Consider the following 27,589-nt stretch of genomic DNA (forward strand, 5'->3'; position numbering starts at 1 on the left):
TCTTCCTCGCACGAACCGCAACTGCCACAACTGCCACAACCATCCTCGGCGGTGTGTTTTTCTCCTGAATCCGATAAACATGGATGTGTGCCATACCATAGTCCTAGTCCAGACAATGGATAGGTCGACCTGCCGCTTACGGCCTTTGGATTAGAAGACAATTCCCTGCTCCAACATGAGTGCACCAACGTTGGCGCGAACGATTGTGCAACAAGTGGTTGGGGATTCGATGACCAAGACTCTGTGCCGCTGATACGGCAGAGGCTGCAAACATGGGCAGTACAGTCTCGATCCTCTCACTCCGCGGTCACATCGCTTCTGGCGGTGCTGCGCAGCCACACATGCTTTTTTTCACTACCATCTTCTGCAAGAGCCTTGTTACAGACTTCAAAGAAGTCATCTGGTATTGTGAAGTTGTGGGGACGCAAATACTGTCATTTTGGAGTTGAGGCGGGGCTTTGTCAAATCCTGAAAGACTGTGCGGAGTTACCGACTGAATTGAGTGTAGGTTTTAATATAGACGGCCTCCCTATATGCAAGAGCTCTAAAAACCAGTTCTTGCCTATTCTTGGGCGTATCAACAACTTTGAAGACGAGGCACCATTTGTTGTGGGTGTTTTTTTTTTTGTTTTTTTTGTTTTTTTTGTGGTAGCAAACTTCAGGACGCGAATCAGTTTCTGCAACAGTTCGTTGATGAACTCAAACTTCTGATCACTGCAGGCTTCATTACTGACACAGTGACAGTTCGTGTGAGAATTCATGCCATAATCTGTGATGCACCAGCTAAAGCCTTCATACTGTACATCAGAGGTTATACGGGCTATCACAGTTGCACAAAATGCACTGTTAAGGGTGTGTATTGGAAAGGCAGGGTGTGCTTTCCAGATATTACCAAGCAATTGCGAACCAATCAAAGTTTCCGCTGCAAGTCACAAAAGCAACACCACACTGGTCAAAGTATTCTAGAGGTACTTCCGATAGATCTCGTGAAGGATGTACCGTTAGATTATATGCATCTCGTTTGTTTGGGTGTAACACGCAAGCTGCTCCTTCTTTGGGCTCGTGGCCCAAAGGAAGTAAGACTTGGGAGCAACGTATTCAGTGAGATGTCGGAAAGAAATCAGAAGCTAGCACAGTTTGTTCCTTCTGATTTTAACAGAAAGGCACGAAGTCTGGCAGAGCTAGAACAATGGAAAGCTACTGAATTTCGTTTTTTCTTGTTGTATGGAGGACCTGTAGTGCTGTTGTCACTCATTCCCTCACACATGTATGACAATTTTCTTGTCTTGCATGTGGCAATCAGGCTACTTGCAGCACCTGGTGCCACCACAACTGAAATTCAGTATGCGGAGACCTGCTGAAGTGTTTTGTTAGTTGCTTTAGTGAGGTTTATGGCCAAGAGCATGTAACACACAATGTGCATGGACTGTCTCATCTTGCATCTGACGTTCAGCACCTGGGATGCTTGGATGATTGGAGTGCGTTTCCGTCTGAAAATTACATGGCAACTCTGAAGAGGATGCTTCGAAAGCCGGAATATCCTCTCGAGCAGCTCTGTAATAGGCTGTCGGAGCAGGGAGTCGTTCTGGAACGGCAGCAGAAGGTGACACGCTACCCATTGTTTACTGCACCACACAACTCTGGGCCGCTAATTATTGAGGCCTGCCAATGCCCACAGTTTTTTGAAGTCGCATTGTCAGCCAACGTTTCTCTTACAGTTGGCAACAAAAACAGCTGTTGCATACTTTCTGATGGGTCAGTGATCATAGTGAAGAACTTTGCTCATTTCCCATCTGGAGCTCCATGTGTTATTGGAAGGAAGTTTCTTCAACGGAGGGACCTATATTCGTTGCCATGCCCGTCAACGATGCTGAGGATTTGCACAGTTTCGCAACTTTCTTGTTTGCGGTCATGGCCACTGCACTGTATTGCTCAGAAGTGCCTCAAAATTATATTTAAAAGGGAGACCATTGTTTACCCTCTTCTGCATGCTGTTCTGTTGTAAGAGATGGCAGTGGCCAGTGGTTCTTGTAATTGTGAAGCACTCGTGTAAAATGGTATGCTCATAAAAATGTTTTCTTGCTTTTGTAAGGTGGTCTCTACATCGTTGTTAAATTTCCTGAAGAAGATGACTCAGTGGCCATTGTTCATAAAAACTGGGTATATGAAGACTACTGCATGTGGCCTCCTGAAAGGAATAAAGTGAAGAGCCTGTTGAAAGCGGGAGGAACGCCAGGGCCTGACTGGATACCAGTGCCCTGCACTGCAGTAAAGACATGTGGTAATACAATTATGTGCATGGGCTTTCATGGTATTTTAGGCACCTGTTGATGTCGATGTCAAACTACATTTATGCGATATTTAGATTAAGTAGATCAACAGAACTTTTTTCAGGTACATACGAAGCACTACAAAAATTGAGGAGGGCGGAAGACACGGATGACTTACAAAGCGAAGTGGATCTCGGAAGGGGGAAACGATAAAGAAAGACAAAACGAGTGTACATCTGAGAAGATGAGGACGACTTGCAATCCCCATCACCGCCGCGGTCCATTTTTAGAAGTATATTGTACATTCTTTCTGCACTTGCAACTTCCCGTTAGATGTATTGGGTTAGCTAGGTAATTCTTTTTAACTGGTATATTTATTTCATACACTTGAATACTTGATGTCCCACAGACCATTCGAGAGACTACAGGTTGGGCACAAGAAGGCCATTGGATTTGCTTCATTCCCAGCTGTCCAGACACAATGGTACGCTTCCCAAAAAGCTTTGTGAGGCATAAACATGAAATAATTAGCCTACATGGAAAATCTGCAGGACAAACAATGCAGCAGTCTATTTCTATGAACAGCATGTTGCACGCTTATAGCCCTCTTGTAGACACAGTTGTTCACAGTTCCATACATTGTGTTGCAGCATATGTGTGCGTGTCGCTGTCACTAGCAGGGCAGCCACAGCATGTGTAGAATTCTAATGCTTTTTCACTTCAGTGGTTGATGACAATATGCACCCTTCCATTTGCGTTTCCCATAATGTGTATTGATGTTACAACCAATGTTGGTCCCCAGAGAGTGCCACATTATTTACCAATAAGCGAAATTATGAATTGGATTCGTCACTATTTGAAATGTCGCACACTTTTCTGCAGAAGGAAGTGGTGATGAGGGGTAAGAAGGCACCCATCACTGTAGAAGCCCTGGTCGTTCGATTCCAAGCCCACGTGAGTTGGACGAGACTTGTGTACAGGGCTATTTATCGATTTGCCACGTAAGTTATGGCGTGCATGCTCTCATTGTATAACAGGATGTCCAGAGTACCCTTCCAGCTGGCCACGACCGGGGTCCCAGCCTCCAAGTGTGCGAACGGCGCCACGTAAGTACAGTGGTTTTGTCGTATTCTCAGAGCTTACTTTCAGAAGTGAAATCAACTGGCTTTGTTTTCAAATAAGCTCAGAGCCTCATGGCAGCCGTGGGGTTCAGAACGCCACAATCTGTTCCCCACCCGTGAGACTGTCAAGGCCTGAGGCTAGTCATTTCCGGCCGGGTAAGCTTTTAAGAATGTAATTTTTGATTGGTTTATTTATGCCTTGATGACTTGCAGCACCCCAAGCAAGGTCTGACGATAGGCTTCACACTTCATGCCCTTCAGCTGCCAGCACTTCCAGACTTTCTGGTAAGCATAGGGAAAGTTACTCTTAGTTGATACTTGAAAACTGTAATTTCTGGAAACTTGGTCCATCCTGTCTGCTTATTATTGCATGTTGCCTAAAAGAGAATGAATGACAACTTCATGTGATTCATATCTTAAATATGTTTTGTTCTTTACAAATCTTCAGAGTTTGAACAACAAGTCATGAAGACACTGCACGCAATACAGATTAGGGTAGAAGACCAAGGGAAGCAATTGGATGGGATCGCACGACTGCTATGCAATGGTGTCCCTCGGGCTTTAAGTGCAGAGGAGGAAGTTTTGAAGGCTTTGGGTGCAGGGGAGGAAGTTTTGACTCTAGTCTATCTTCGGATGAAAGGAAAAGAACGCTTCTGGTGTGAAGGATTCTCAATCTTGTTATATTTTCTAACCTTTGACTTTATAAGAGCGTCCATGTGATCCAATATATTCTTTTTAGCTGCATCAGTTCACTGGCCTTGATGGCAGATCCATGGGGTCTGCTACCAGGAACATCTTGGAGGTCCTGCTTAGCCAGAAAGTGGCTTTAAATTCCAGCTGGTGAGGCCAGAAAGGCAAAGAAAAGTTTCGGGATCTCAATGTGGCAGACATCATTTACAGTAAGACACCTTTGTTTGTCGTGTGCGAGTCATTTAATTTATATACTAAACTAGTTATGTAAAATATTGCACAGGGGCCTTGTCGGGTTCAGAGCTAGCGTCAAATGCAGATTGCAATGAATATCCTTTCCCTGATGGTAAAATTAAGTAAGACTGGTTTAACATGAAAACCGACAAACTAACCTGATTCAGGAGTGGGAGAATGATACAATTTTCTGAATATAGTTCTGTCTAAATAGGTGAAACTTTTGCTGTGTGGGTCAGATAGCTATATATCGTTGTGCGTTAGCACTAAGGAACATAATTTCTGGAACATCTATTTTTATTGACACTAATTGTGATTTTTTTCTAGACCATCTTAGTTTTCTGCTGTGACTGTCATCACAGATCAATGTTTCAGGGGCAGTGAAATCAACTGTTGAGTCTGCAACTAAAACTGACGTGGAGAGTATCATCAAAGTGTGGCTGCGCCACGCTGGAGAGAAGCTCAAAAAGCTGCAGTCAAAAGCCAGAGATGTTCAACATGATGGTATTAAGTTTCTCACATCACCTGTTTTTATTAATAATGCTTATGGAATTGATTTTTTTTCTAGATCCCGCTGACTATTCAGACTAGAGCTGCCAAGATGCGAAGCCGGACTGCACGCCTGGTGCAGACTTTGCAAAAAGTCATATGTCACATTTGCTCTCCAATAAAGTATTTCTTGAACAAATAGTTACCTTTGTTTGCAATAACGAATGGCATGATCATGCTCATAGTTACAGGCTAAGACCACAGGGCAAGGAAAGATGCAGAGGAGAAAGCAGACGGGATGCTGGAGAGAAGAGGTTTTCTTCTCTCCTCTTCAGCATTTTATTTATTTATTTATTTCATTTATTGTCAGCTTTCTTCCCCTTTTTCCTTGCCCTGTGTTCTTAGCCTGTCACTGACTAATAATCTAGAATTAGTGTGTGAATTTGACTTTAAAATAGTACACAACAATGAATTACTTTCTGTAGGCAGCTCTTGCAGGCATGTTCAGGTTCAAAATCCAGTTGGAGAAAACCTAGAAACAATAAAAATGAAAGCATCCTAACAACTCAGTGAACAGCTGCACCTGCAGTGCATTGTCCTAAAAATGTACTAGAAACATCCTTGGCTGCCCTTCTGGGGACGTTCTGAGGATGTCCTGAGGCCGGACAATAGGACGTTTTTAGGATGCTTCCAGGATCATTTGAGGACATCCTCAGGACATCATAATGTCCTCAAAAGGCTGTCCCGAGGACATCCTGGGGATGTCCAAGTGTTGTCTGGGGACAGTTAAAGGTCGCCGATGCATCGTTATCGACCCCATCCACCAGGACGTTCGCGTCAAGCTTCATTGGCTGCTCTTTAGCGTCGCCGACGTTGATGTGAGAGAGGCCCTGGCGCCGTACGGCAAGGTCATCAAAGTGGCCAGAGAAAAGTGGCGTGTCGACGGCTGCCAGAGCGTCGGCACCATGACGCGCACGGCGGTACTTCGGCTGAAGGCGGGCATCACCTGCGACGACATCCCGCACCAGTTCCGGGTGGGCGGAGAGCTAGCTCTCGTCGTCGTGCCTGGAAGAGCTCCGCTTTGTCCCCGGTGCCAGCAGACGGGGCACATCCGCAAGGAGTGTCGCGTCCCACGATGTAACGTCTGCCGTCGTTTGCGTCCGAACGTATGCGGCGGCTGCTGCGCCTGTGGGGGGCCTGGAGAAATCCGAGCTCCTTATGGACCAAGACGACGCCGAGGAGGCTGCCGCTGCTTCTACAGACAAAAAAAGCCCTGTAGCGAACGCTCTCCCCGCGGCCGAGAACGTGGCGGAGACGAACACTAGTGATGCGTCGCCAAGTGGTGGCGAGACGGTGCACGCTGGGCAGCAGGAGATGGTGGCGACGGAAGCGCCTACACCGTCCGGTGTGGAGGTCATCAACTCCGATCAAGTCAACGGGCAGTCGGCAGTCGACGTCCTCATGAACGACGCAGAGAAAACGGCGAAAAGGACGCGGGAGGAAAATGTCGCAGACCCCAAGGATTCGGAGCAGGAGGAGCCGCCGTCAAAGGCGGGCCCTATCTGGATGCGACGGTCCACAGTCAATGCGAATGGAACTGTGGACGACAAGGAGACAGCCAAGCCACCCCCGTGATAGCATACGCCGGAGTTCGACGGGGGCCTTGGAGTCTGTGCAAGCAAAGTGCAGTAGCCAACATCGCGCTTTGTCGGAACAGATGGACGCACGACCCGAGGTAAGCACCATGGGGTCCCTTTCTCTGAATGGCGGTGACGTTAGAAGCTCCTTTACGTGTCGCCACGATCAACGTCCGTGGGCTTGCGGCGAGACGCTGGCAATATCAACTTAATCGACTATTAGCCGAGAACGAGATAGACATCGTGGCCGTGCAGGAAACAAAGATCGAAAGCCTAGAGCAGACGGACCGCATGGTGCAACCGTTTCGAACTCTTTTCAAGGTTTGTGTGTCACACGCTGTTGGAACTTCCGGCGGTTGCTGTTTGTTTTTCCGCCGGTCTCTAGGCGTCGTTGAGACGCCATGGCTTCGTGTGCGTCTGGCCGTTTTGTGTTCTGCGATTTTTCTTTTTCAGGTATAGACTGGCGCGTTATTTGTGTTTATGCTTCGACTAATGAGCGTGAATGTAGACAAACTTTTGAGGGACTGAGTGAGTTCCTTAAAGGTGAAAGAGTTGTTATTTTTCTCGCAGATTTCAATTGCGTCTGCGCACCACAGGACCGCGCTAATGCAACCCGGGTTCGCGACTCACGTGCTCTTTATTTCAATGACATTGTCGCTGAAAATGCGTTAGAGGACGTCGCAAACGTCACCGCCAAAAGTAGCGTTCATTTCACGCACTTTCAGGGCTTTAGTCAAGCTCGACTGGACAGGGCTTACGTTTCGCTTAGTCTTGTCCCACTGTGCGACAACTACTCCGTTCAACCTGTTTCTTTCAGCGATCATGCGTTGGTTATGTTCACCCTCGGTAAAAAAATTAAAAAAAGGCAAGATGGGAATTGTCGCTTTGGAAAATGAACATTAGCCTCGTTAAGGATGACGTTTTTAAATCTAACGTAGATGATTTATTTAGGAAATTTTTCGAAGACGAGAAGACAATGTGGGGTGCTATATGGGAACTTTTCAAAGAGGTAAAAATTAACGCAATTGAAAGGAGCACCAGCCTTAACTATCAAAAACAGAAGGAAAAAGAGCTACGCCGTCAATTGAATTTCTTTTTAATCGAAGAAAGCGCGAAACCGGGTGAGTTTGTACAAGAAATAAGGGATATCAAGAACCAACTTGAAGTAATCGACTGTCAAAAATACAGAGGGGCTATTGTACGTGCGCGGTCCCAGAGGCTATGGTTGGGCGAAAGACCTTCGAAGCGAGCACTGAGCGACGAGAAAAGGTATGCGCAGCGAAACGAAATAAAAGAAATAGGCTACGGAAATACGATAACTCGCGATCAGAAAACGATCGAGCGAGCGTTCGTTGAATATTATAACGATTTGATGGGTCACAGCCTACCAAGGGATAACGGTTTTGACGCCCAGTTTTTGTCGCTTATGCCCACGCTTGAAGAGGATGTTCGAGAAGGTTTAGAATCGCCGATCAGCGTCCGCGAGCTTGAAGATGCCATAGACGAATTAACTGCCGGAAAAACACCCGGGCCGGATGGGCTCAGTGCCGAATTTTATAAAACATTTAAGAGGGAGGCAGCGGACGCTTTGTACGAGGTAGTCACAGAAGCGTATTGCATAAATAAGTTAACGCCATCCTTTTTGAAAAGCCATGTTGTCCTCATTCCAAAGGTCGATGACCCTGTAAAGCTATTGTCTGTTTCCTCTTATAGGCCAATAAGTCTGACTAATGTCGACTACAAAATTTACACAAAAGTCCTGGCTAGACGTTTGCAAAATGTTATAAAACACCTTGTGGGACCGCATCACACCTGCGGTATTAAAGGCCGCACCATTTTAACTAACATACATACCGTAATTAGCATTCTAGAATATTGCGATGCCTCTGACAGACGAGTTGCTATGTTGCAGCTAGACCTGGAGAAAGCATTCGATCGTGTGTCGCATGAGGTTCGTTTTCTTAATTTGGAGCATGCTAATGTAGGGTCTGTGATATTAGACGGTTTAAAAATGGTGTACGCAAACTGTTCGATGTCCATCATTGTAAATAAGAACGTCAGTGAAAGTGTGCAGGTTCGATCTTCTGTAAGACAGGGATGTCCACTGTCTCCCTTGCTGTTTGCAATTTACTTGGAACCATTTTGTTTAAAACTGATTAACAATGATAGTATACATGGTTTTAGGTTACACTCTTGCGAAGTAAAAGTGCTTTCTTATGCAGACGACGTTGCTGTTTTTTGTGTAGACCAAAACAGCGTTCGTGAGGTAATCAGCACTGCTTCCTCCTTCTGTAAAAAAACGGGTAGTGCTATCAACTGAGGCAAAAGCGTAGGTCTCTGGCACGGCAATTGGGCTAGCGCACCCGGTAACTTTGTGAATGTTCAGTGGACAAATTTACCTGCGAAGTACCTCGGGGTGCCACTCCAGCACTACCGCGACAGCAAGCAACTATGGAGTGAAGAGACGGAGAAGGTTAAGGCCAAAGCGGAGAGCTGGAGTAGTAGGGACTTCTCCATGTTTGCACGCGCTACCGTTTGTAATTTATTTTTAACTGCGAAGATTTTGTACATTTTGCAAGTGCTGTGTATGCCGCGCCTCAACGTGCAAAGACTGCACAGAGTTTTCGCTGTTTTTATCTGGAATTCGAGCTGGGAGCGTTCTGCTCGTACTAATTTGTTCCGATATGTTGGTAATGGTGGTCTAGGATTGTCCCATTTGTTTCTACGACAAACTGTGTCTAGGTTCATGTTTTTACGCGATCAGAAAGATTCATTTTTGCGTACTGTTATCCAAGTGCGACTGCAGTATGCACTCCCTGAGTTTGTTGTGTCATCTATTAGTCAAATGCGTTCCAGTGTACAAGGTTATTTGCGTGAAGTTGTGCTCTCTTTCAGAATACTCAAGGTGCGCTTTTCCTTAGAGTATCTTAGTTCAGTTACCCGAAAACGATTGTATAAAGATTTAATAGATGTACTGTTGCCAATACCTCTCTATAGGTCATTATAGTGTGAACGTCCAGGGCTAGATAAAGGGTAATGAAAATGCCAATCAAATCTTCGGTGAAATCTTTTTTTCTTTAAATTGCACTGCGGTGTACTCCCTCTAAAGGCGTGGCTAGAACAGAAAGGTATATTTGTACCGTGGTCAGTGAATTGTATCCTCTGCAAAAAACCCGAGACGATAGAGCACGCATTTATTGAGTGTTGGGACGCCGTGTTTCATTGGGACATTCTTCAGCGCACACTGAAAAAAGATCTACCTTTAAAGGGACCATGAAATGACCTTTTTACATTTTCCAGATAACTTTGACATTAAACCGTCAACGTTCACTGAATGCCGAACAGGCATCCGTTTTCGTCTGGGTTTATTAACTTCTACACAAAAAATTAATGAAATATAGACTTTTTCTTTCTCTCCAACTGACCGCAAAACAAGCAGTGACGTACGCTGTTTCCGGAACCGGAAGTTCTCTCGGCAGTAGGAGAATGGGAGCGTTAGCGGCGACGAGTTGGGGTCACCGACGTAATTTCTGAATAGGCGCCTCTCATCGCCGCATCGCAGCTGAGCGAAATTCAATGAGATATGTTGCGCTACAGCGACAGCATGGGACTAGTCCCATACGCCGATATGCCTGTTGGGAAGTGCAGCGAGTCTTCCGGTGAAGACTCCAGAAGTCAACTCAACTGTCATTGTTGGTAAAAGGCGGCCCGTGTCAGTCGTTTGCAAAGCGACGTAGATGGGAACAAATTGCCACGGCGTTTTTCGCGGCCTCGGAGATGCAGGAGCGAGCCGACGTTAAAAAAGATACGTTTGAACTACGAGTGTCAGAGCCACGTAAATACCTGTTCACACTCGGAGCGGACGCGCGCGTTTGATGGAAGTGCTGTATTCGTGCTGTTGGTAAGCGCTTCGGGACCGATCTTTTACGATTGCAATTCGATACTGACGCGACACTCGGCAAAGAAAGGTTGGACCGGCATTGCACGTATACATGCCTTGCACCTACGTCACCTTATGACGTGGAACACCGGTATCTACCATGCTGGTGGTTGACTCGACGGCCCTTCGCAGCGAGAGCAATGGTAAACTGCGCCGCGCTCGGCTGTAGCAATCACCCCGTATCCCGATGCTCACCCGATCATTTCGTCGGCATGCCCCGTGAGACAGGGTAGCCGTCAAGTTAGAGAAACTACGAGCGGCAGGAAAAAGATGCGGCCGCGGATTATCGAGTTTGCGGGACGCATTTCATAGCGGCGAACGGCGGCACTTTTCTACCGTTGTTTACGTTCGCTCACGCCTTTGCATCGGCTTTTGCTCGTTCGTGGTGTATATAGCCTTTGACCTTCGTTTCATAACGCCGTTTTCACGCTTCGAGCGCACCTTCAGGCCTCCCGGCCGAATCCGGGCGAGTGTCGCGCCGCGAGCCCGGCCCGACGGCGATCGGCGGCCCCCATGTGCAAGCTCGCCGAGCCGCCGGGTCATCGGTTTGTGCCTTTCGCGACGCGATAACCTTTGCAACGAGCGAAAGTATGCAGGCGAGCCGGTTAGGATTTATCCCTGTCTCAGGGTTAAGATTATGACGGTAACATTGCGTTGTTTACCAGTATTTCGCAAAATCGTAACAATTTATCTAGAAGCGACTCCTAGAGCCGCTCGTCAAATTATGAAGCGCGCAATTAAGCTTTTTTCTTTTTTTGGCGACACGGCATATCCCTTTGCGTCAAAACTTCGCCGGCGGCATTTCGAAACTTTCTGCTCGTAGCGCAATCGCACCAATGCCAAACAATTCCGCACGTACTGGATAAACGTCATCATCGTAAGCTCAGCACGTTTTTCTAAGTTCACGGTACCTGTGTGGAAAATATGGTGCATGTTAACGCATGTCCGGGCCGTTAGCAGCATCCTGCGCCTTGGTAAGCGCATCCGCGCGATGTGAAGTCAACCACCAGTATGGTGCGGGGCCCCGTCCTTCCCTAGATGTTCCCTAGGGTGACGTCACTTGCAAGGCATGTATACCTCCCACGAACTGTTATAGCTCGACAGTGACGTGCAGTCTGTCAGAACAAAAATGGCATAGCAATAACAAAGTGTACATACCGTGTTACGAAGGTAATTCATACGGCGTTTATTTCAGCTCTATATCACACGGAGCAGGAAGATAGAATCGACGAGTCCCTTTTCGACGAGTGTTCGTCAACACTGCCTCGGAAAACAAGGGGAAGAGAGGGAAGAGATTGACCTCACCTCTTAATCTAAAATTAAGGTCAGCAATCAAACTGTAATACGGGAAGGGTCCACAAGGGTAGCGCGGGCATATTCCATTCAGCACGCCAGCCGGTCGTAGGCAGACGGTCTTGCGACGAAGCAATGCTGCGCCGAGTCGGAGTGCCTGCTAGGCCTATATTCTGATCAGCTCGCTTCGTCGGAGTCGGTGAATTCGTGGCCTTTGTCGCGTTTCTCGGGTGTCGGTGGATCCAGCGTTCTTGTTCTTCGTGGTCCGTTTTAAGTACTTTTTTTCTTGCTGCTTGAAGTCGGCACGCGCGAGAAGAACACGTAGAAAAATAACGCTCGTCGGTCGTCGCCATCCAAGTAACTGAAGTCGGCCCTGCCCTACTGCGCACGCGCAGTAGTTGCTTCGTTTACCACCCGATAGATGGCGGTTGGCTCTCAGCATTATCAAATTTGGCAATTTTCGCCACACATCTCTAATTATACTACAAAATGTGGATCTGAATATTATTTAACAAAACTTTTAGGAAACATTCGCCGGCTATTTATTGTTTACGATCGCGGTGCTGGTGAGGTAGGCTCTTACCCAATAGGCGACGTGGATTCGGCTGACGTGCTCCGTTTCCGCGGATGCATCGTAGTGAAAAGGCGAAGGAAAGAAGGCGCAAAAGAGTCCAGTTTTTCTTTAAAAGTTCTATAGCAATGAAAAAACGGTTAAAGTGCAGGCGAGCTGGTGGATATTTACCATGATGGAACTTAACCCGAGACTGGGGTAGAAATAGAAACTTAAGAGTAGAAGGGACAGAGACAAGTGAAGAAGAGAACGTCTCAAACGCAGCTAAAAGATTTATTTAGTCCCACATCCTTATATGCTCACAACCACAAGGTCACCCAAACACTCAACACGCCCCTTTCAAAGACACAACACACCAAAAAAAAAAAAAAAATGAACCGCAGACAACAATACAAAGGGACGCCCCCTCAAGCAATACTGCGAACAGGGGCAAACCATCCACTTGTCCGGAAAGAAAAACTTTTCATTTTTCCTTTCCTTCTCTTTTGTCTCTGTGTGTCACTGACACTACACCCACGAACCAACAAGACCCAAAACTTGAGTACAAAGACCAACGGTGTCCGCGAACACAACGAAAACTGGGAAGAAATCTCCAAACCAGAACGACAACCACAACAGACAGATACAGACGGACTCACTCTAAAAAGCGCAAAACCACTTCACCCTTAAAAAAAAAAAAAAAAAAAAAAAAAAAAAAAAAAAAAAACTTGTTTACAGTTTTAAAAATGCGTTAGCATTGTTTCCCAACTGCAATGAAGCCTGACTTATACAATTACCGATTGATTTAATCCGAATGGTTTCCCTTACCAGTCTCTTACTGTCATTCACTTCTTTATGTATTATTTCCGTCTCTGACCACAAAGCAGTGCAATTGTTACATTCATTTATGTGCTTAGCTATTTCAGAATTAGTAGCGTTAATCCTTACATTTCTCTTATGTTCTGTCAGTCTGTCATTAACACACCTCGAAGTTTGCCCTACATAAGCAAAGCCACACGCCATCGGAATTTCATACACTACACTGTTTCTGCACGAGATCGATTTTTCACGGTGAACTTTCCTGCGCTCTTGCATTTCAGTTTCAAACGGAGTTAATCTATCTAACCTGAAATCAGAACTAAAAACTGTTTCAACTCCAAACTGCTTAGCACACGCCTTCAGGTAATGTGAAATGCCATGAAAATACGGGATCACAGCCATCCGTCTTTTCGACGTGTCTTCTCTTTCCTCTTTCTCCTTGGTGTGTACATCTAAATTCCTTCTGATGAACTCTTCTTCATACCCTGCCCCTCTTAGTCTCTTCCATTGACCTTCCACCGAATTTGTGATAAAATGTATGCATGATCGGTCTAGAGCATTTCTTATCAAAGACTTTACCACTCCCGCTTTCACCGTTTTCGAATGGCAGCTACTTTTTGACAGAACAGGTTTCGGGTTTTCTTTGCCGTACTCGGATTATCGGAGGTGTATCTGAACTCGTTGGACTCTGTTTTGTTTGATCGAATTCAGGGTTTTGGAGAGAACATGTGTTTTGTAAGGCGTTATGTGGATGATATTTTTGTGCGCACCTTCCGGGACGACCTGTTGAACGGTCTCGAGCATTTGATAAGATCAGCAGCCCCTGAACTACGTTTCACCGTAGAGAAACCGGAGAATGGATTATTACAATTCCTGGATCTGCGGATTCACACTGATAAAGGTCTCTGCTGGGAGTACGGCAAAGAAAACCCGAAACCTGTTCTGTCAAAAAGTAGCTGCCATTCTAAAACGGTGAAAGCGGGAGTGGTAAAGTCTTTGATAAGAAATGCTCTAGACCGATCATGCATACATTTTATCACAAATTCGGTGGAAGGTCAGTGGAAGAGACTAAGAGGGGCAGGGTATGAAGAAGAGTTCATCAGAAGGAATTTAGATGTACATACCAAGGAGAAAGAGGAAAGAGAAGACACGTCGAAAAGACGGATGGCTGTGATCCCGTATTTTCATGGCATTTCACATTACCTGAAGGCGTGTGCTAAGCAGTTCGGAGTTGAAACAGTTTTTAGTTCTGATTTCAGGTTAGATAGATTAACTCCGTTTGAAACTGAAATGCAAGAGCGCAGGAAAGTTCACCGTGAAAAATCGATCTCGTGCAGAAACAGTGTAGTGTATGAAATTCCGATGGCGTGTGGCTTTGCTTATGTAGGGCAAACTTCGAGGTGTGTTAATGACAGACTGACAGAACATAAGAGAAATGTAAGGATTAACGCTACTAATTCTGAAATAGCTAAGCACATAAATGAATGTAACAATTGCACTGCTTCGTGGTCAGAGACGGAAATAATACATAAAGAAGTGAATGACAGTAAGAGACTGGTAAGGGAAACCATTCGGATTAAATCAATCGGTAATTGTATAAGTCAGGCTTCATTGCAGTTGGGAAACAATGCTAAAGCATTTTTAGGACTGTAAACAAGTTTTTTTTTTTTTTTTTCTTTTTAAGGATGAAGTGGTTTTGCGCTTTTTAGAGTGAGTCCGTCTGTATCTGTCTGTTGTGGTTGTCGTTCCGGTTTGGAGATTTCTTCCCAGTTTTCGTTGTGTTCGCGGACATCGTTGGTCTTTGTACTCAAGTTTTGGGTCTTGTTGGTTCGTGGGTGGAGTGTCAGTGACACACAGAGACAAAAGAGAAGGAAAGGAAAAATGAAAAGTTTTTCTTTCCGGACAAGTGGATGGTTTGCCCCTGTTCGTAGTATTGCTTGAGGGGGCGTCCCTTTGTATTGTTGTTTGTGGTTCTTTTTTTTTTTTTTTTGTGTTGTGTCTTTGAAAGGGGCGTGTTGAGTGTTTGGGTGACCTTGTGGTTGTGAGCATACAAGGATGTGGGACTAAATAAATCTTTTAGCTGCGTTTGAGACGTTCTCTTCCCAACAAACCACTGGATGTCCACTGGACATCCGATAGATATCCGCTCAAGATATTCGGACGTCCCCAGGAGATCCGTAGCCGTCCGACGGACGTCCCCAGGATATCCGTCAGAGTGCCAAAGGTAACAAATTTGCATGTCCGTCGGACATCCGAAATGGGATCCTTCTGCAGGCCAATTTTGGATATTCGGATGGCTTGCCTGAATTCATTCTACTTTAGCCCAGATATGTTGTAAACCAGTCAAAACACTAACCTGAGCCAATTTCTACAGGGTAGAATTTCTTCGGATATCCCGTGAACATCCGATAGAGATCCGATTCAGATATATCGAACATCCGTGGGACGTCCGTATACGTCCAACGAACATCCCCAGGACATCCGACAGAGCGCCAAAGCGAACAAAATTGCACATCCGTTGGACATCCGAAACGGGATCCCTCTGCAGGCCAATTTCGGATATCCCGGGAACATCCGATAGAGATCCAATTCAGATCTACCGAACATCCGTGTACGTCCGATGAACATCCCCAGGACATCCGACAGAGCGCCCAAGCGAACAAAATTGCACGTCCGTCGGACATCCGCAATGGGGATCCCATTGCGGATGTCCGACGTACGTGCAATTTTGTTCTGCAGACCAGTTTTGGATATTCAGATGCCGCATGCCTAAATCCGTTCTATTCTTGCCTGGATATGTTGTAACCAGTCAAAGAACGACCCTGAGCCAATTTATATTGGCAATATGGTTTTATTACTACACTCGTGTCCTATCCATACAGGCGCTTCTTCTGATTCATCTCGGAGGTTGGTGTTCAATCTTTACGCATTGGGAAACCATCTTGCTTTGTGTCATCTTGCAGCTGTCTTTTCATGGCTCTAACAAAGAACCAAAGAAGGTATCAGTGCGGGAAATTTCATAGTACATCCAGAAAGTACCTGTAATTGTGTGGCATACTGTAAGGTGACAATCCCCGGCGTCGGCAGGTCCTCTCTGCACCGTATGGCCCTAAGAAAACAAGTTGGAGACGGTATCGGTATGAGTGAAGGTAAATTTTGCAACACTTGGAAGTTACCTGTTGCTGAGTAGTGTAGTGTAAGGTGTTCGTCCCTGGCATGGCAAGGTCATTTCTGCACCAAGGTGAAGAAGAGATGAATGCACGCAACTTTCACACCAGAATCGGAACATACCTGTAGCTGAGTGGCATGGTCTAAGGTGCTACTCTGGTGTGCTGGGTAGCCCTTGCTACACCGCCGCATGGACCTAAAAAATCAAGTTGAAGAAATAATGAGCGCAGACAAATTTCACTACACTTTTAAAACTTTTTGGTAGCCGAATAGCATAGTGTGAGGTACTAACATTTTTCCATAACATGGCAAAGAACAAACGCTGCAGCCCCGCAAGACAGTCAGAGCGAGTTGCATCACAATGTAGCCGTCGTGCATTCCTCCCGTGGAGTGCTGTCATGTACTTTGCTCTGTCACTTTAATTGGCTCACGGGGGCCATATAGCTTTCACCCTTAGCCAAGTTATAGTGAAGCGGAGTGTACTATAAAGGCGCGTTCCCACCGGCGATGCGATCTAGTCGTGCGATAACTTTCATCGCAAAAGCGACCATTGCGGGCAAAAAGCAACGCGATTCGAGCAGTCGCGACTCGACCCGACTTTTTTGCGATGCGATCTAGTCGCGGAGCGGCTGAGCCAATCAACGGCGTTCGGAGGGAGAGTTTTCGAGAAACGACTTGCCAACGAAGGCGTTGGACTCGCTCATCGCGCACACCAATGTGACCATCTAATTTTTTTGCGATGCGATCTAGTCGCATCACGCGACTGCTTACATCGCCAGTGGAAATGTGCCTTAAGTGGCAACTTGGGAGAGTTGGTGATGCATTACAACCAAAAAAAGTGCAAAAATTGGATGAAGGACGAGTGAGAGGAATATAAGCGACAGGCGCCAACTTGCAACTAAATTTTTAATTAGGGAAAAACATGAAACCCTTGAACCACCAAAACATGAAACACCGCCAATCTTATCAATGTGATTACAATATTGCTTCATAACGGTGTCCTTATGAAGCAATATTGTAATCACATTAATAAGATTGGCAGTGTTTCGTGTTTTGGTGGTTCGAGGGTTTCATGTTTTTTCCTAAAAAAAAATTCAGTTGTAAGTCAGCGCCTGTCGTGAACATTCCTCTCACTCGTCCTTCGTCTCATTTTTGCACTTTTTTTGGTTGTAACAGAGTGTAGTCTTTGCCGTGGGGAGCTCATTCGTACATCTCGTGACCCTAACAAGACCTTTTGAAAAGATGAGTGCAGACAACTTTCATTAAGTAAATTTTACCATATTTGCCACACAGTTTGATCTTGAGGCGAATATTAAAGATGCCTATAAAACACTGGTTCCATACTTAAAAAATATGGCACAAAATACAAACCCTTGAACTGTAATTTTGTAGCTAATTACCAAAAAATGTTGCTTCACAGCTCTGGAAACAAATAGGCACATATAACAATGTTCAAACTTGCCTTGTACACGACTTGACTGGTAGTAAAAAAGGATAGCACATTCCATAGTAGAAATTACCAGGGGCATTTTTATGGTCCATTGGCTCCGTTAATGCCTGCTCACTGACCTTTCCTGAAAATACAAAAAAAAAATGGGTTCAATAAAAAGTCAAAAATAAATTTGTTATCAAAAGTGGAGTGCCACTCAAATACAAAAGCAGAGCATTAAATGTACTTGCACACCTTCTTTCCCACAAATCCACAGTAGGCCATTTCCTGCCATCTATGGAGTGCATCCAGTGTACGACGAGGCACCAAGAAAGTGATCCGTGCAAGGAAATTGAACATCTCCATGTTGAAATTATGTTCTTAAATTGCATCATACTGTAAGCCCCGTAATCATCTGGCTGCACTTTGCAGTGAGTGGACTAGAATGTGCTCTGCAACAGGGAAGGCGTGCATGCATTTTTCAGAGGTGGATATATATAGCGATGTGAATCACGAAACTGCCAAAGAAAAGTGCAGACATGATGGTGTGCCTTCATGTGTGTGGAGATAGTATATAATGAACATCAGAGTTTATGTATGGTATTAACAACATATATCTGATTAAATGAGAATCTTTAATTTTACTGTGCTAAACACTGCGCACTATGCAGCTGCTTAAAATCCACTGTAGGAATGCAAATACGGTATAGGCGCTCTTTCGCATTTTGCTTCTGCAGAATCGAGTCCAGCACCAAACTACACCCCATGAAAGCACACATTGACCCACCATGATCCACTTCATTCTAAACGCGAGGCTTTCAGCGCCCCCGCCAAGCACGCGCGAGCGTGCAGCGCAAGCAAAGGTTCAGGGGAACATGCTTGTGCTAGTAGCTTCGGCTTCGTTTGCACACGAAGTGAAACAAACATTAGTAGCTTCGATAAAAGCCATTCATGTGTAAACAAAACACGCAAAAAAAAATACGATTGAACTTTGGAGAGCAAATCCCTTGGTCTACTTTATGATTAAATAAGCCTGAGACTGAGGAACACATATAAGGGGAAAAACACACACGGCCCCAAACATAGCTGGAGTTCTAGCCGAACTCGTTTGCACCCGAGAGACCAAGCAGCCCTCTGACACCGTACCCGGGCTGGACGGCGCGGCGTCAGGTCCACACCGACGACGCAGCAGCTTCACCGCCCTCACGTTCTCAGGCGTCAAAAACATAATTGTTCACTGTCCCTGAGAACAGCCCAACGCCTAACTTCTAAAAGGTCACTCACCTTCCGATTCCCTTGTAGCCGTGCTCGATGAAATGGAGAACAGTGGCGAGACGGAGGCTGTCAATCACCGGTCCTAAATCGAGACTCGCACTTGCTTGCTCGCACAGGCTTGAGAGCGGCTCATTCGTGTCCGCTCGCTTTTGATCTTTATATTTTAAAAGTGACAATAACACTCGCGAAAAGAGAAAGCGAGCGCGGTAGCAGGAACAGCGGAGACAGCGGCGGCGGCGGTACCGGCGGGCCGAAAAAGGCGCCATTGGCTAGAATAATTCTGCAGTAAATACATTGAAGCTTTTTCCTGATATTTCCAGATATTACCTATTTATTTAGAGAAATTTCCTTTATAACTGAATATAAAATGTCGCTGAATTTATTTTGTTAGTAACTTTTTAATATTTAGGGTCTACCCGTTTACTTTTCATTTTTCTCATTTACTGCGGAGATGCACGCCTCAGAAGCTAGGGAAGTGCAGCTTCCAGTTTCCTCCTACCATCGCGACGACGCTAACGACGCGGCGCGTTGCGGAAGAAAGGCAAACTAAGTACCGTGTTGGCGCGGCACTCGCAACAGATGGCGCTGTACTCGCCACACATGGCGTATCCTCCCCTCCAAACACACACAACACACGCAAAAATCGCCCGCCAAAACGGTGCCCCCCCTCTCCGTCGTCGTCTTCTCTTTTTATTTTTTGTTTTTCCCGACCGAGCTGTTTTGGCGTACGCTTTGTGCGAAGGCACTAAAGCTTCCCCTCCCACTTAGGGGGTGCTTTGTGCAAAAAAGTAAGACACGGATTGCGCTTTTGTAGTGGAGCACTATCGCCACTGAAGCGGCGATACTAAAAATTGGAACCACCACAAAGTCGACGTTTTAAACGTGCTACGCAGCACCGCTTGAGATTTTTGTTGTAACGCTGTAAGACTGCAGCATATTCGTTTCTCTTATCAGAAGTAAAAAAAAAAACAAAAAAACACGTCACTTTATCCCGGAATACCGCGATTCCGCCGTGTAATCGCAAACCAAAAATCTAACTATTCCCCAATCTGCAGCCGCGTATGGCGACAACGAGAACCATGGCGTGATACACAAGATTTTAAGTAATTTAAAACGAAAAAATACTTCTAATAGTCCGTATTCAGTACCCTAGCTGAAATGCGGGAGAAGTGATTGTCAGAAAAAGCGAACCAGTTGTTTAGAGCGTGGGTATCAAGAATAAATGAGTCTTACTAAACAAAATAATTATAGCTAAAATCTTTAAAAAAAAAAAAAAAAAACACTACAAAGATTTTTTTTTTTTTTTTTAGAATAGTAAAAAAAACATTAAGTTACATCGCTAACCCCAACCGGGAGGGGAAAATATATTTGGAAAAGGATTGAAGAAACGATTGACCCATCGCAATACGTTTCTCTAATTAACAAACGAAGTAAGAGGGGGAAAACATCTTAAACAGTCGACTGAACAAATCATTAAAATCAATTTTGGAGCGATGTATGGCCCGGGGATAATAACAAACTTTTTGGTTTTTTTCAATTAGGAGTTGATGAGATCAGAAGTATTTGTAATGATAATGTGGCTAGGGTGACCAGACGTCCCGTTTTGGCCGGGACAGTCCCGTTTTTGAGATCCGCCTCTGCTGTCCCGTCTTTTTGTCCTGATAAAGAATTATGTCCCGTTTTCGAGACATAATTCTTTTTTTTTTTTTTTGTCTATATAATTGCGCAGACTTTTACAACCGAGCCTTATAAGAAAAAGTCCTGCTTAGGAAACTTCAGTCGTCGGCAAAATACACCCACACCAACGAAGGACGCGAAGCAGTGTGACTGTTCCCTAGACTAGGGCTTAGCGCAATATGGTAACGTTTTGAAATGAGAGCAGCTATTTCATTAAAATTTTCCCCCAATCTCAATTTTTAGCCCCCGCCCCCCACTGGGATGTCCCGTCGTCTACCTTGAGGAATATGGTCACCCTAAATGTGGCATATGAACAATTAAGTTTCTCAAAGGTTGATCAGTAAATCATTTGAATGTAGGCAGTGAGATGCATCCGTATTTTTTTTTTTTTTTTTCAATTAAAAAATGTGGCTAGGATTCCGCGTGTTTTCGGAGTTTATTTCTCGTGAATTTGGAGGGTGTTTTGGGGGGTTTTATTTTCGCTGATAATTGTGGGTTTGTCAGAGTTTATTTTTGTCTAATTCGGATTTAATTTTCCTGTGTATTTATAATAATAATAATAAAAAAAAAAATAAAGTCCAGGTACCGTGACCCACTGTCCTGAAGGAACCTCAAAGGGCAAACCTATTTTTGTGAGTGGTTCTATATATTTCAAAGGAAACTGAAGAGGCATGCCCTCAGGACCAGTGACAGTGCTTATATAAAGTTTATTTGTAAAACACCGTCTTTCTTTCTTTTTTTTTTTTTTGTCTTTTTTTCTGTCGTTATGATTTCGAAATTTTGTGTTTTTCAGAAAAATCCTCAATGACGGAAAATGTACTGGCGATTGCTCTTCGATTTTTTTCGAGAACCCTCACGAATGACCGTCAGGCAAATAAATCCTAAAGGAAATGGAAAGGAAGGCGGACTTTTGACGACTGTCATGTTCGATTCGCGATCAACCTCGAACCTTTAGCGACAGGTCGTCGATACTTTTTTGGGTAATCGACGTATAACATAACCAGTCAAAATATAAACGAATGTTTATTGTAGTAGTTATCGTCAAGAATTTTGTAAACATTCCCGAACATGCCTCTGCAGCCCCAATCTTCCATTATTTTTCTCTCGAGTAGAGTTTTTGGAGTACATCGGATTCAAATTTCAAATTGATGCCATATAAAGCACGTGTCATTGTCTTCCAAGCGAAGTATAATTTATATATTGAAAAAAAAAAAAACTATGAAAAATTACAGGTTTTCAAATTTGGTACAAGTTCAGCACGCTGTGAAGAAAAACACATCCCTCTCTCTCTCCCTCTCTCTCTCTCTCTCTCTCTCTCTATATATATATATATATATATATATATATATATATATATATATATATATTGACTGCTTAACATTCATTTGATGTCCTTCTTCGCGAGGAGGAAATGTAGTCTCGATTGCCAAGCTTCTAAATGGTTAGAACCTTGCGCGGATAATAGTTTGTTTGATCACCCGCATCCGATCCACACCCGCAGACTTTGTGTATACGCATCCGAACCGCATCCGCAAAATTTGGAACCGCACCCGACACGCAATCCATGCATTCATGTTACACCAAAAAACCGAGCGTAATTTAATTAAAAAAAAAAAAAAGCGTCAGGCCGTTTGCTTTTTTTTTACACAAAGAACTCTTCGAGTCAAGGCTGGGTTGCACACTTGGGACTGGCGCCATATAGCCTTGGAACACTGGCGTTTCCGTATATTTCCTATTTATGTCGCGCATCATTCTTACTTCCTTGGCTTGAAAAGCTTTTGATCATGTTGTATCTTATAAATGACCTTTTCTCGTGGAGTATACGTACATATGATCTCGCAAATATCGTGAAACCTTCTGTCTAATGAAATGCAGTTCCGGAGTCACCTCGTAATTAGCACCAGCGTGCCAGTGTTTTCTTTGGTCGGAAGAAATCACAAGAACTCGGTCGTAAGCAAACGCAAGTGTGTAAACGGGCCTTCGGAATACACGGTCAAAGTCATTTTATCGTAATCTGTTTTATCGAATTTATGTTACAAGCGATCATCCTTCCAACACGTGGCGTCGCTGGAAAGATGTTTGCGTGTTATGGAGATCGTGCTGGCAGATTGCGACACTCCGCCCAAAAGATGCACTCTAAAAAAAAAAATTTTAACTCTTTTTTTTTGCTTTGTAACTCCCATTTTACGCAGACGCGTGTTTTCTCACCATAAATATTAATAAAGGGCAAACTAATAATATTGTGTCATTTGATATAGGCCAAACAATAAAAAAGTGGGAATAGAAAAACAGTCTCTCACCGCAGCGGTGCACCACTGGGAAAATATCACAATATTCAATAATGGCGAAACGTTTATTGATTTCAGTTTGAAACACGAACCCGCGACTGTGTGCTCCAAACCGCACACTTAGCGATACCTTAAAAACTCTCAAATAAATGAAAAAAAAAAAAAAGCGCGCACACATTATTTTTTGTGAGGTTTTTACTTTGTTCTGGCTTGTACGTTTTATGTAGCTTTCTTTGCCCAAAAAACGTTATTTTTTCTAGGGAAAACATTTTTGGCGAGATAGTAGGGAATATAGCGATATTTTGTGAGAATCAGTTCTTTCTTGGCGCACAGAACAATATTCCCCCTATTGGCAACCTTTTTTCTTAGAGGGTAATTCGTTCCCACAAAACATTCAATGCTGTACAGCGAGTTCCAGAGGATAGAGAAACGTGTTTTTTGGCCCACATAAATAAACTACGTATGCATCGCAGAAAGCTCGAGCTCCGTGAAAATGTGAAGCTGTTGGGATAGAACGTGAAAGTTTGAGAATACGACGGTGCGCGGAATAAAATGTAATTAATACAAGCTATTTTTTTTTTTTTTTTTTTATGAGCCGACGTCCACCTAAGCCTAATATCGTCAAAACAAGATTTGATATTTTCAACGCTTGTGGGATTTATATCAGTAAAAAAAACCATTACCAACAAGAAAGGGAATAATGTTTTCTTTCTTGTTGACAAGCTTGTTTTACTGAAAACTCAGCTTAAAGTACCATGATCCGCTGATGGGGTGGCCGCTACATCTAGCCAGAAGCGTGTTTCTAGTGCAAATAATCAGTGCCGGCCCCAAAAAAGTACTTGTATTTGACCACTTTTTTTGTGTGGCACAGGCGAATGATCATCATACACCGCCGTCGAAAAATATTGTTTCATAGCATGTTTAGGGGTCCGAGGACGTTTTGTTGCGAGCGTTTCGGTACACGGACGTTCCGGTGCACAGACGCTTCAGTCCACTGACTTTTCTAGCGCGCGGAACTTTCTGGTGCACGAACTTTTAGGTGCACGCACTGAAGTTATCGGTGTATGGCCATTTAAAGATTATGAACATCGTTCGACTGTTTCTAAAATTACATTTCTTATTTTATTACTTAGATTTACATTTTATCTACCCCTTTTGTGGCCTTGAAAATGCAATCGTGCTAATTAAATATTTTTCTAAATTAAAATGATTTGATTGAACCTTAAAATTGCCGCCTCTCGGAATTCAGACGTAATAATTTAAACACGAAAAATTATCGTACAAGTTCTGGCTAGAGCGAGCACAGAAATGAGCTCCTTGAAAGAGGTAGGCCTGTTGCACATTTGTTTAAATTCGCGCTTTGCAGTGTATAAATTGCACCGTTTTAGTAATGATAACGAAATTAATAGAATCTTAGGCGACAAAACGAAAAATAGTAAAAATGTTTTAGGGCGTGCTCAATAAAGCGCGAAACACATGTACGACGAAACCTTCCGATCCGAGTCCGACAAATATAATTTGGAAGACAATGACACGTATTATCTGGTTTAAATTTTAATGTGAATCCTTAAAAACTCTACTCAAAGCAAATCAGTTGTTAATTGTCCGCAGAGTCAGGTTTGATCCAGAAAAGTCGATCCCGGCGCGCTCCAAAACGACCAATGGAATTCGCCATAAATCCGGTCCTTGAAGAGTGCCCAGGGCACTTTTCGACGACCGGCATTATTTGTTTTTACGTAAACAATACGTTTTCGGTATATCGACAACACTGCACCCGACTAAAGATGGCCGCTTTTTGTGGGAAGCATTCCCCGAGGGGAAGCTTGTTCCCGAAACGGGCCGCTGTCGCCTCCCCGCCTGCCCCCCCCCCCCCCCCCTCCCTCCCTCCCCACCCTCCTCTCTTCGCGATCTTGTCTTTCCAGTCTTTCCCGGTTGGCGCAGCAGCGCAGCTATTCTAGTACACCATAGCGCAGCTTTCGTTTCTCACCCGCGCATGTTGCTCGCTGCCCACTTGTCGCTGTACGGGCGGTCGCGGTCTCCGAGTGGTAGTAACGTCCCTGGATGTTTTTTCACAAACGGAAAAAAACATCGAGGGACTTTATGTAGTAGCGGTGTTCTGGCTATCGAGTTTGCCGCCTCTCCCCCCCCCCCCCCCCCCCCCCTCCCCCCTGACAGCTCACTTTTACTACACAAGACAGTGTATAACTTAGTAGCAGTTAATTCGAGCGCGTTGTTATAATGAATACTTAAAAACGAAAGAATAAAAACATAAAGGACGTACACGTGTGGTCGTCCTCATGTAATCGTTCTTTCCTTTTTAAGCTCAGTAGGTTTGAATAATATTCAGTGAACGCTGGAAAAGTCAGTGAGGGAATATCTTAGCGATGAGAGGCGAACTTCACTGACAAGTGCCACATTAGGGAGTTCTCGTAGATGGTTTCCGCTGGCCCGCAACGTTCTCCGCTCCGCAACCCGCTACGAGATCTGGGACTCTAGGCAAGGCTAGCGCCGCGGATGTGCAGGAGAGGCGTCTTCGTTCCGGAGAGCGTAAAGGAATGAGAAAACGGTCTATGAAAACTTCTCTTTCCCCAAACTCAGCTGTCTGTTAACCCATACATTTCTTCTCTTTTTTTTTTTTTTTTTTTTTTCGTTTTAGGGTAGGGTTGCAGATGGAAAATTGTCGTTTTCTATTTACTTTGTTAGTTTGTTTTTCGCGAGCGGTGACCAGGCCACGATCACCACGATCCCTCAAAGGGACCGAGAAGCCGCGCCAGGGCTTCGCTTTTAGTTTTATCTTCTGTGCTTTCTAGCAGCCCTGTTATCATTTCCCCTCGGCACGTGTAACATGATCCTTCTCCCTTCTGCTCACACTGCATTGGCTCACAGAGGGTTCTCATCCAAGTGGAGAGAACCCTAGGAGCGTCAATGGCCTGTGGTCTGACTGTCCCTCAAGTCTCAACAGGACCGCGCGGACGCTACGAGCCATCGGAGCCATTCCAAAGGAAAGACCGCGTGACCTTCCGGTCCGGCGTTACGATGGCAGCGACGTGTTTTGTCCTTTTGTCGCGTCATACTTTCTCAGCGTTGCATTGGCTCCGATGGTTCGTACAGTCCGCTTAAGCCCATCCTAGAGCCTGGTTCAGACAGTTGCGTTTGACTGCGTCTGACAGCGTTGCGGCTACGAGAAACCAGGACATCCCTGCTGCTTATATCGCGTGCCAAGATGATTCCTGGAATTGGATTCCACGCTTCATACGAAGCACAGATGTACCGGTGACTCGCTTTCGGTTCTCGACGCAACGCAGTCAAACGCACTCAAACGCAAGTGTCTAAACCGGCCTTAAGATCGCGGGGAAAGGACGGCCACAGATCAACACGTTCAAGAGAATGCATTTTTGGGAAGAGAGGAAAAGCTGAGTGAGACGTGAGACCGAAGTAAAACAAAACCAAGGAAACATCTTTGGATATGTTTTATTTTTTGAAGGATTCTTTGACACGCGCCGTCAAGAAGGGCCCCGGGTCGCAGAAAACGAATCCTTCTCTCTCCGAGAGAGGGGCTGAAAAAATTAGAAGTGGCTGATTTCAACTGCTCCAATAACCAACGGGAAGACGGTGGCAAAACGGTAGGCTCGTAAATATCAACTGAATGGCGCACAATGACGTTCATTTTATATAAAATTGGAAGCAGAATACTGGAACTCCTAAATACCTCTAATAAGGCGTTGCTGTCAAAAATGCTGGGAGGTTTAATTATGAAACACGGTATTCAAGAATATTTCCCCTGAAATGTGGGTGAACCGAAAACGCCCGTACAAAGAAAAGTCTTTGTACGGGCGTCTAACACACCGAAAGGCTTGAACCAATCCGAACGAGACCTATCTGGGAGAATAGTCCAACGATGCGTAGTCCTGTGTGCCTCACTTCGACACGCTGATTGGTTCACTTGAGCCGTAACCTTCGCGGCTGGTTCAGAGCAGGGTGTCGAATCGGAACCGAACCGTCATTTTAGTCGAACCGAAACTGAACAGAACCGAAATCGTCGCCGCCATCTTGGATCTGAACCGGAACAAAATATAACGGTAACCAAATCAAAACGGTTCACTTTTTTTTTTTCCTTTCCTTTTTTGTTAGTATCACGAAATGAATATTCGAGAATAAAAACTGGCAGCTGTAATTCTATATATTGACCAAATCGTCATATACAAAATTGCAATGTGTTTGGAATCGGGGGTTCTCGTGGAGCTTTTGTATTGGCGCGAGTCACGTTCCCAGAGTCTACCAGATCCCATTCAGTCCACTTACCGAAAGTGAATCCCGCAGAATCCAGTTCCGATTGGCTGGTTTAGCCCGTGGAGGAGGCTATCAGTCGACCATTTTGAGGATCGGCCCAAAAACAACAGAAAATGTATGTAAAACGTTTCCGCGTTTCCACGGGCACGGCGGGTACGCGCAGGTGGAGGTTCTGGGCATCAAAATATGCGGTTTTTTTTTTTTTTTTTTTTTTTTTTGAGTAACGGATCTGGCTTGGCTGAGAAGATCGTCGGCTCGTTTTCTCGCTCCGGTTGCGCTGTTGCTGAGTTTGGTAAGCCACTCAACTCCGATGTGTTTCGAGGCAAGAGAGAAAGACGAGATTACGGGGAGCAAGTCACGCACCGCTCGGAACGAAGGAAAGAACTTCAATAAAAAGGGGAGAGGAAGAAGAAGCGACA

The 27,589-nt window shown here is 44.8% G+C and overlaps 1 long non-coding RNA gene across 1 annotated transcript; it reads right to left on the reverse strand.

Moving 5' to 3' along the window:
• Positions 1-15,874: 15,874 nt before the first annotated feature.
• Positions 15,875-16,375, reverse strand: LOC121836125. The gene is made up of 4 exons (XR_006077787.1): positions 16,335-16,375; positions 16,220-16,274; positions 16,083-16,152; positions 15,875-16,022 (listed from the first exon to the last, which is right to left on the reverse strand). It is a non-coding gene; the product is annotated as an uncharacterized LOC121836125 (long non-coding RNA).
• Between the last annotated feature and the right edge of the window lie 11,214 nt (positions 16,376-27,589).

Source organism: Ixodes scapularis, unplaced genomic scaffold (assembly GCF_016920785.2).
Source record: "Ixodes scapularis isolate PalLabHiFi unplaced genomic scaffold, ASM1692078v2 PGA_scaffold0__279_contigs__length_252992795, whole genome shotgun sequence".
NCBI classification, from domain to species: Eukaryota; Metazoa; Arthropoda; class Arachnida; order Ixodida; family Ixodidae; genus Ixodes; species Ixodes scapularis.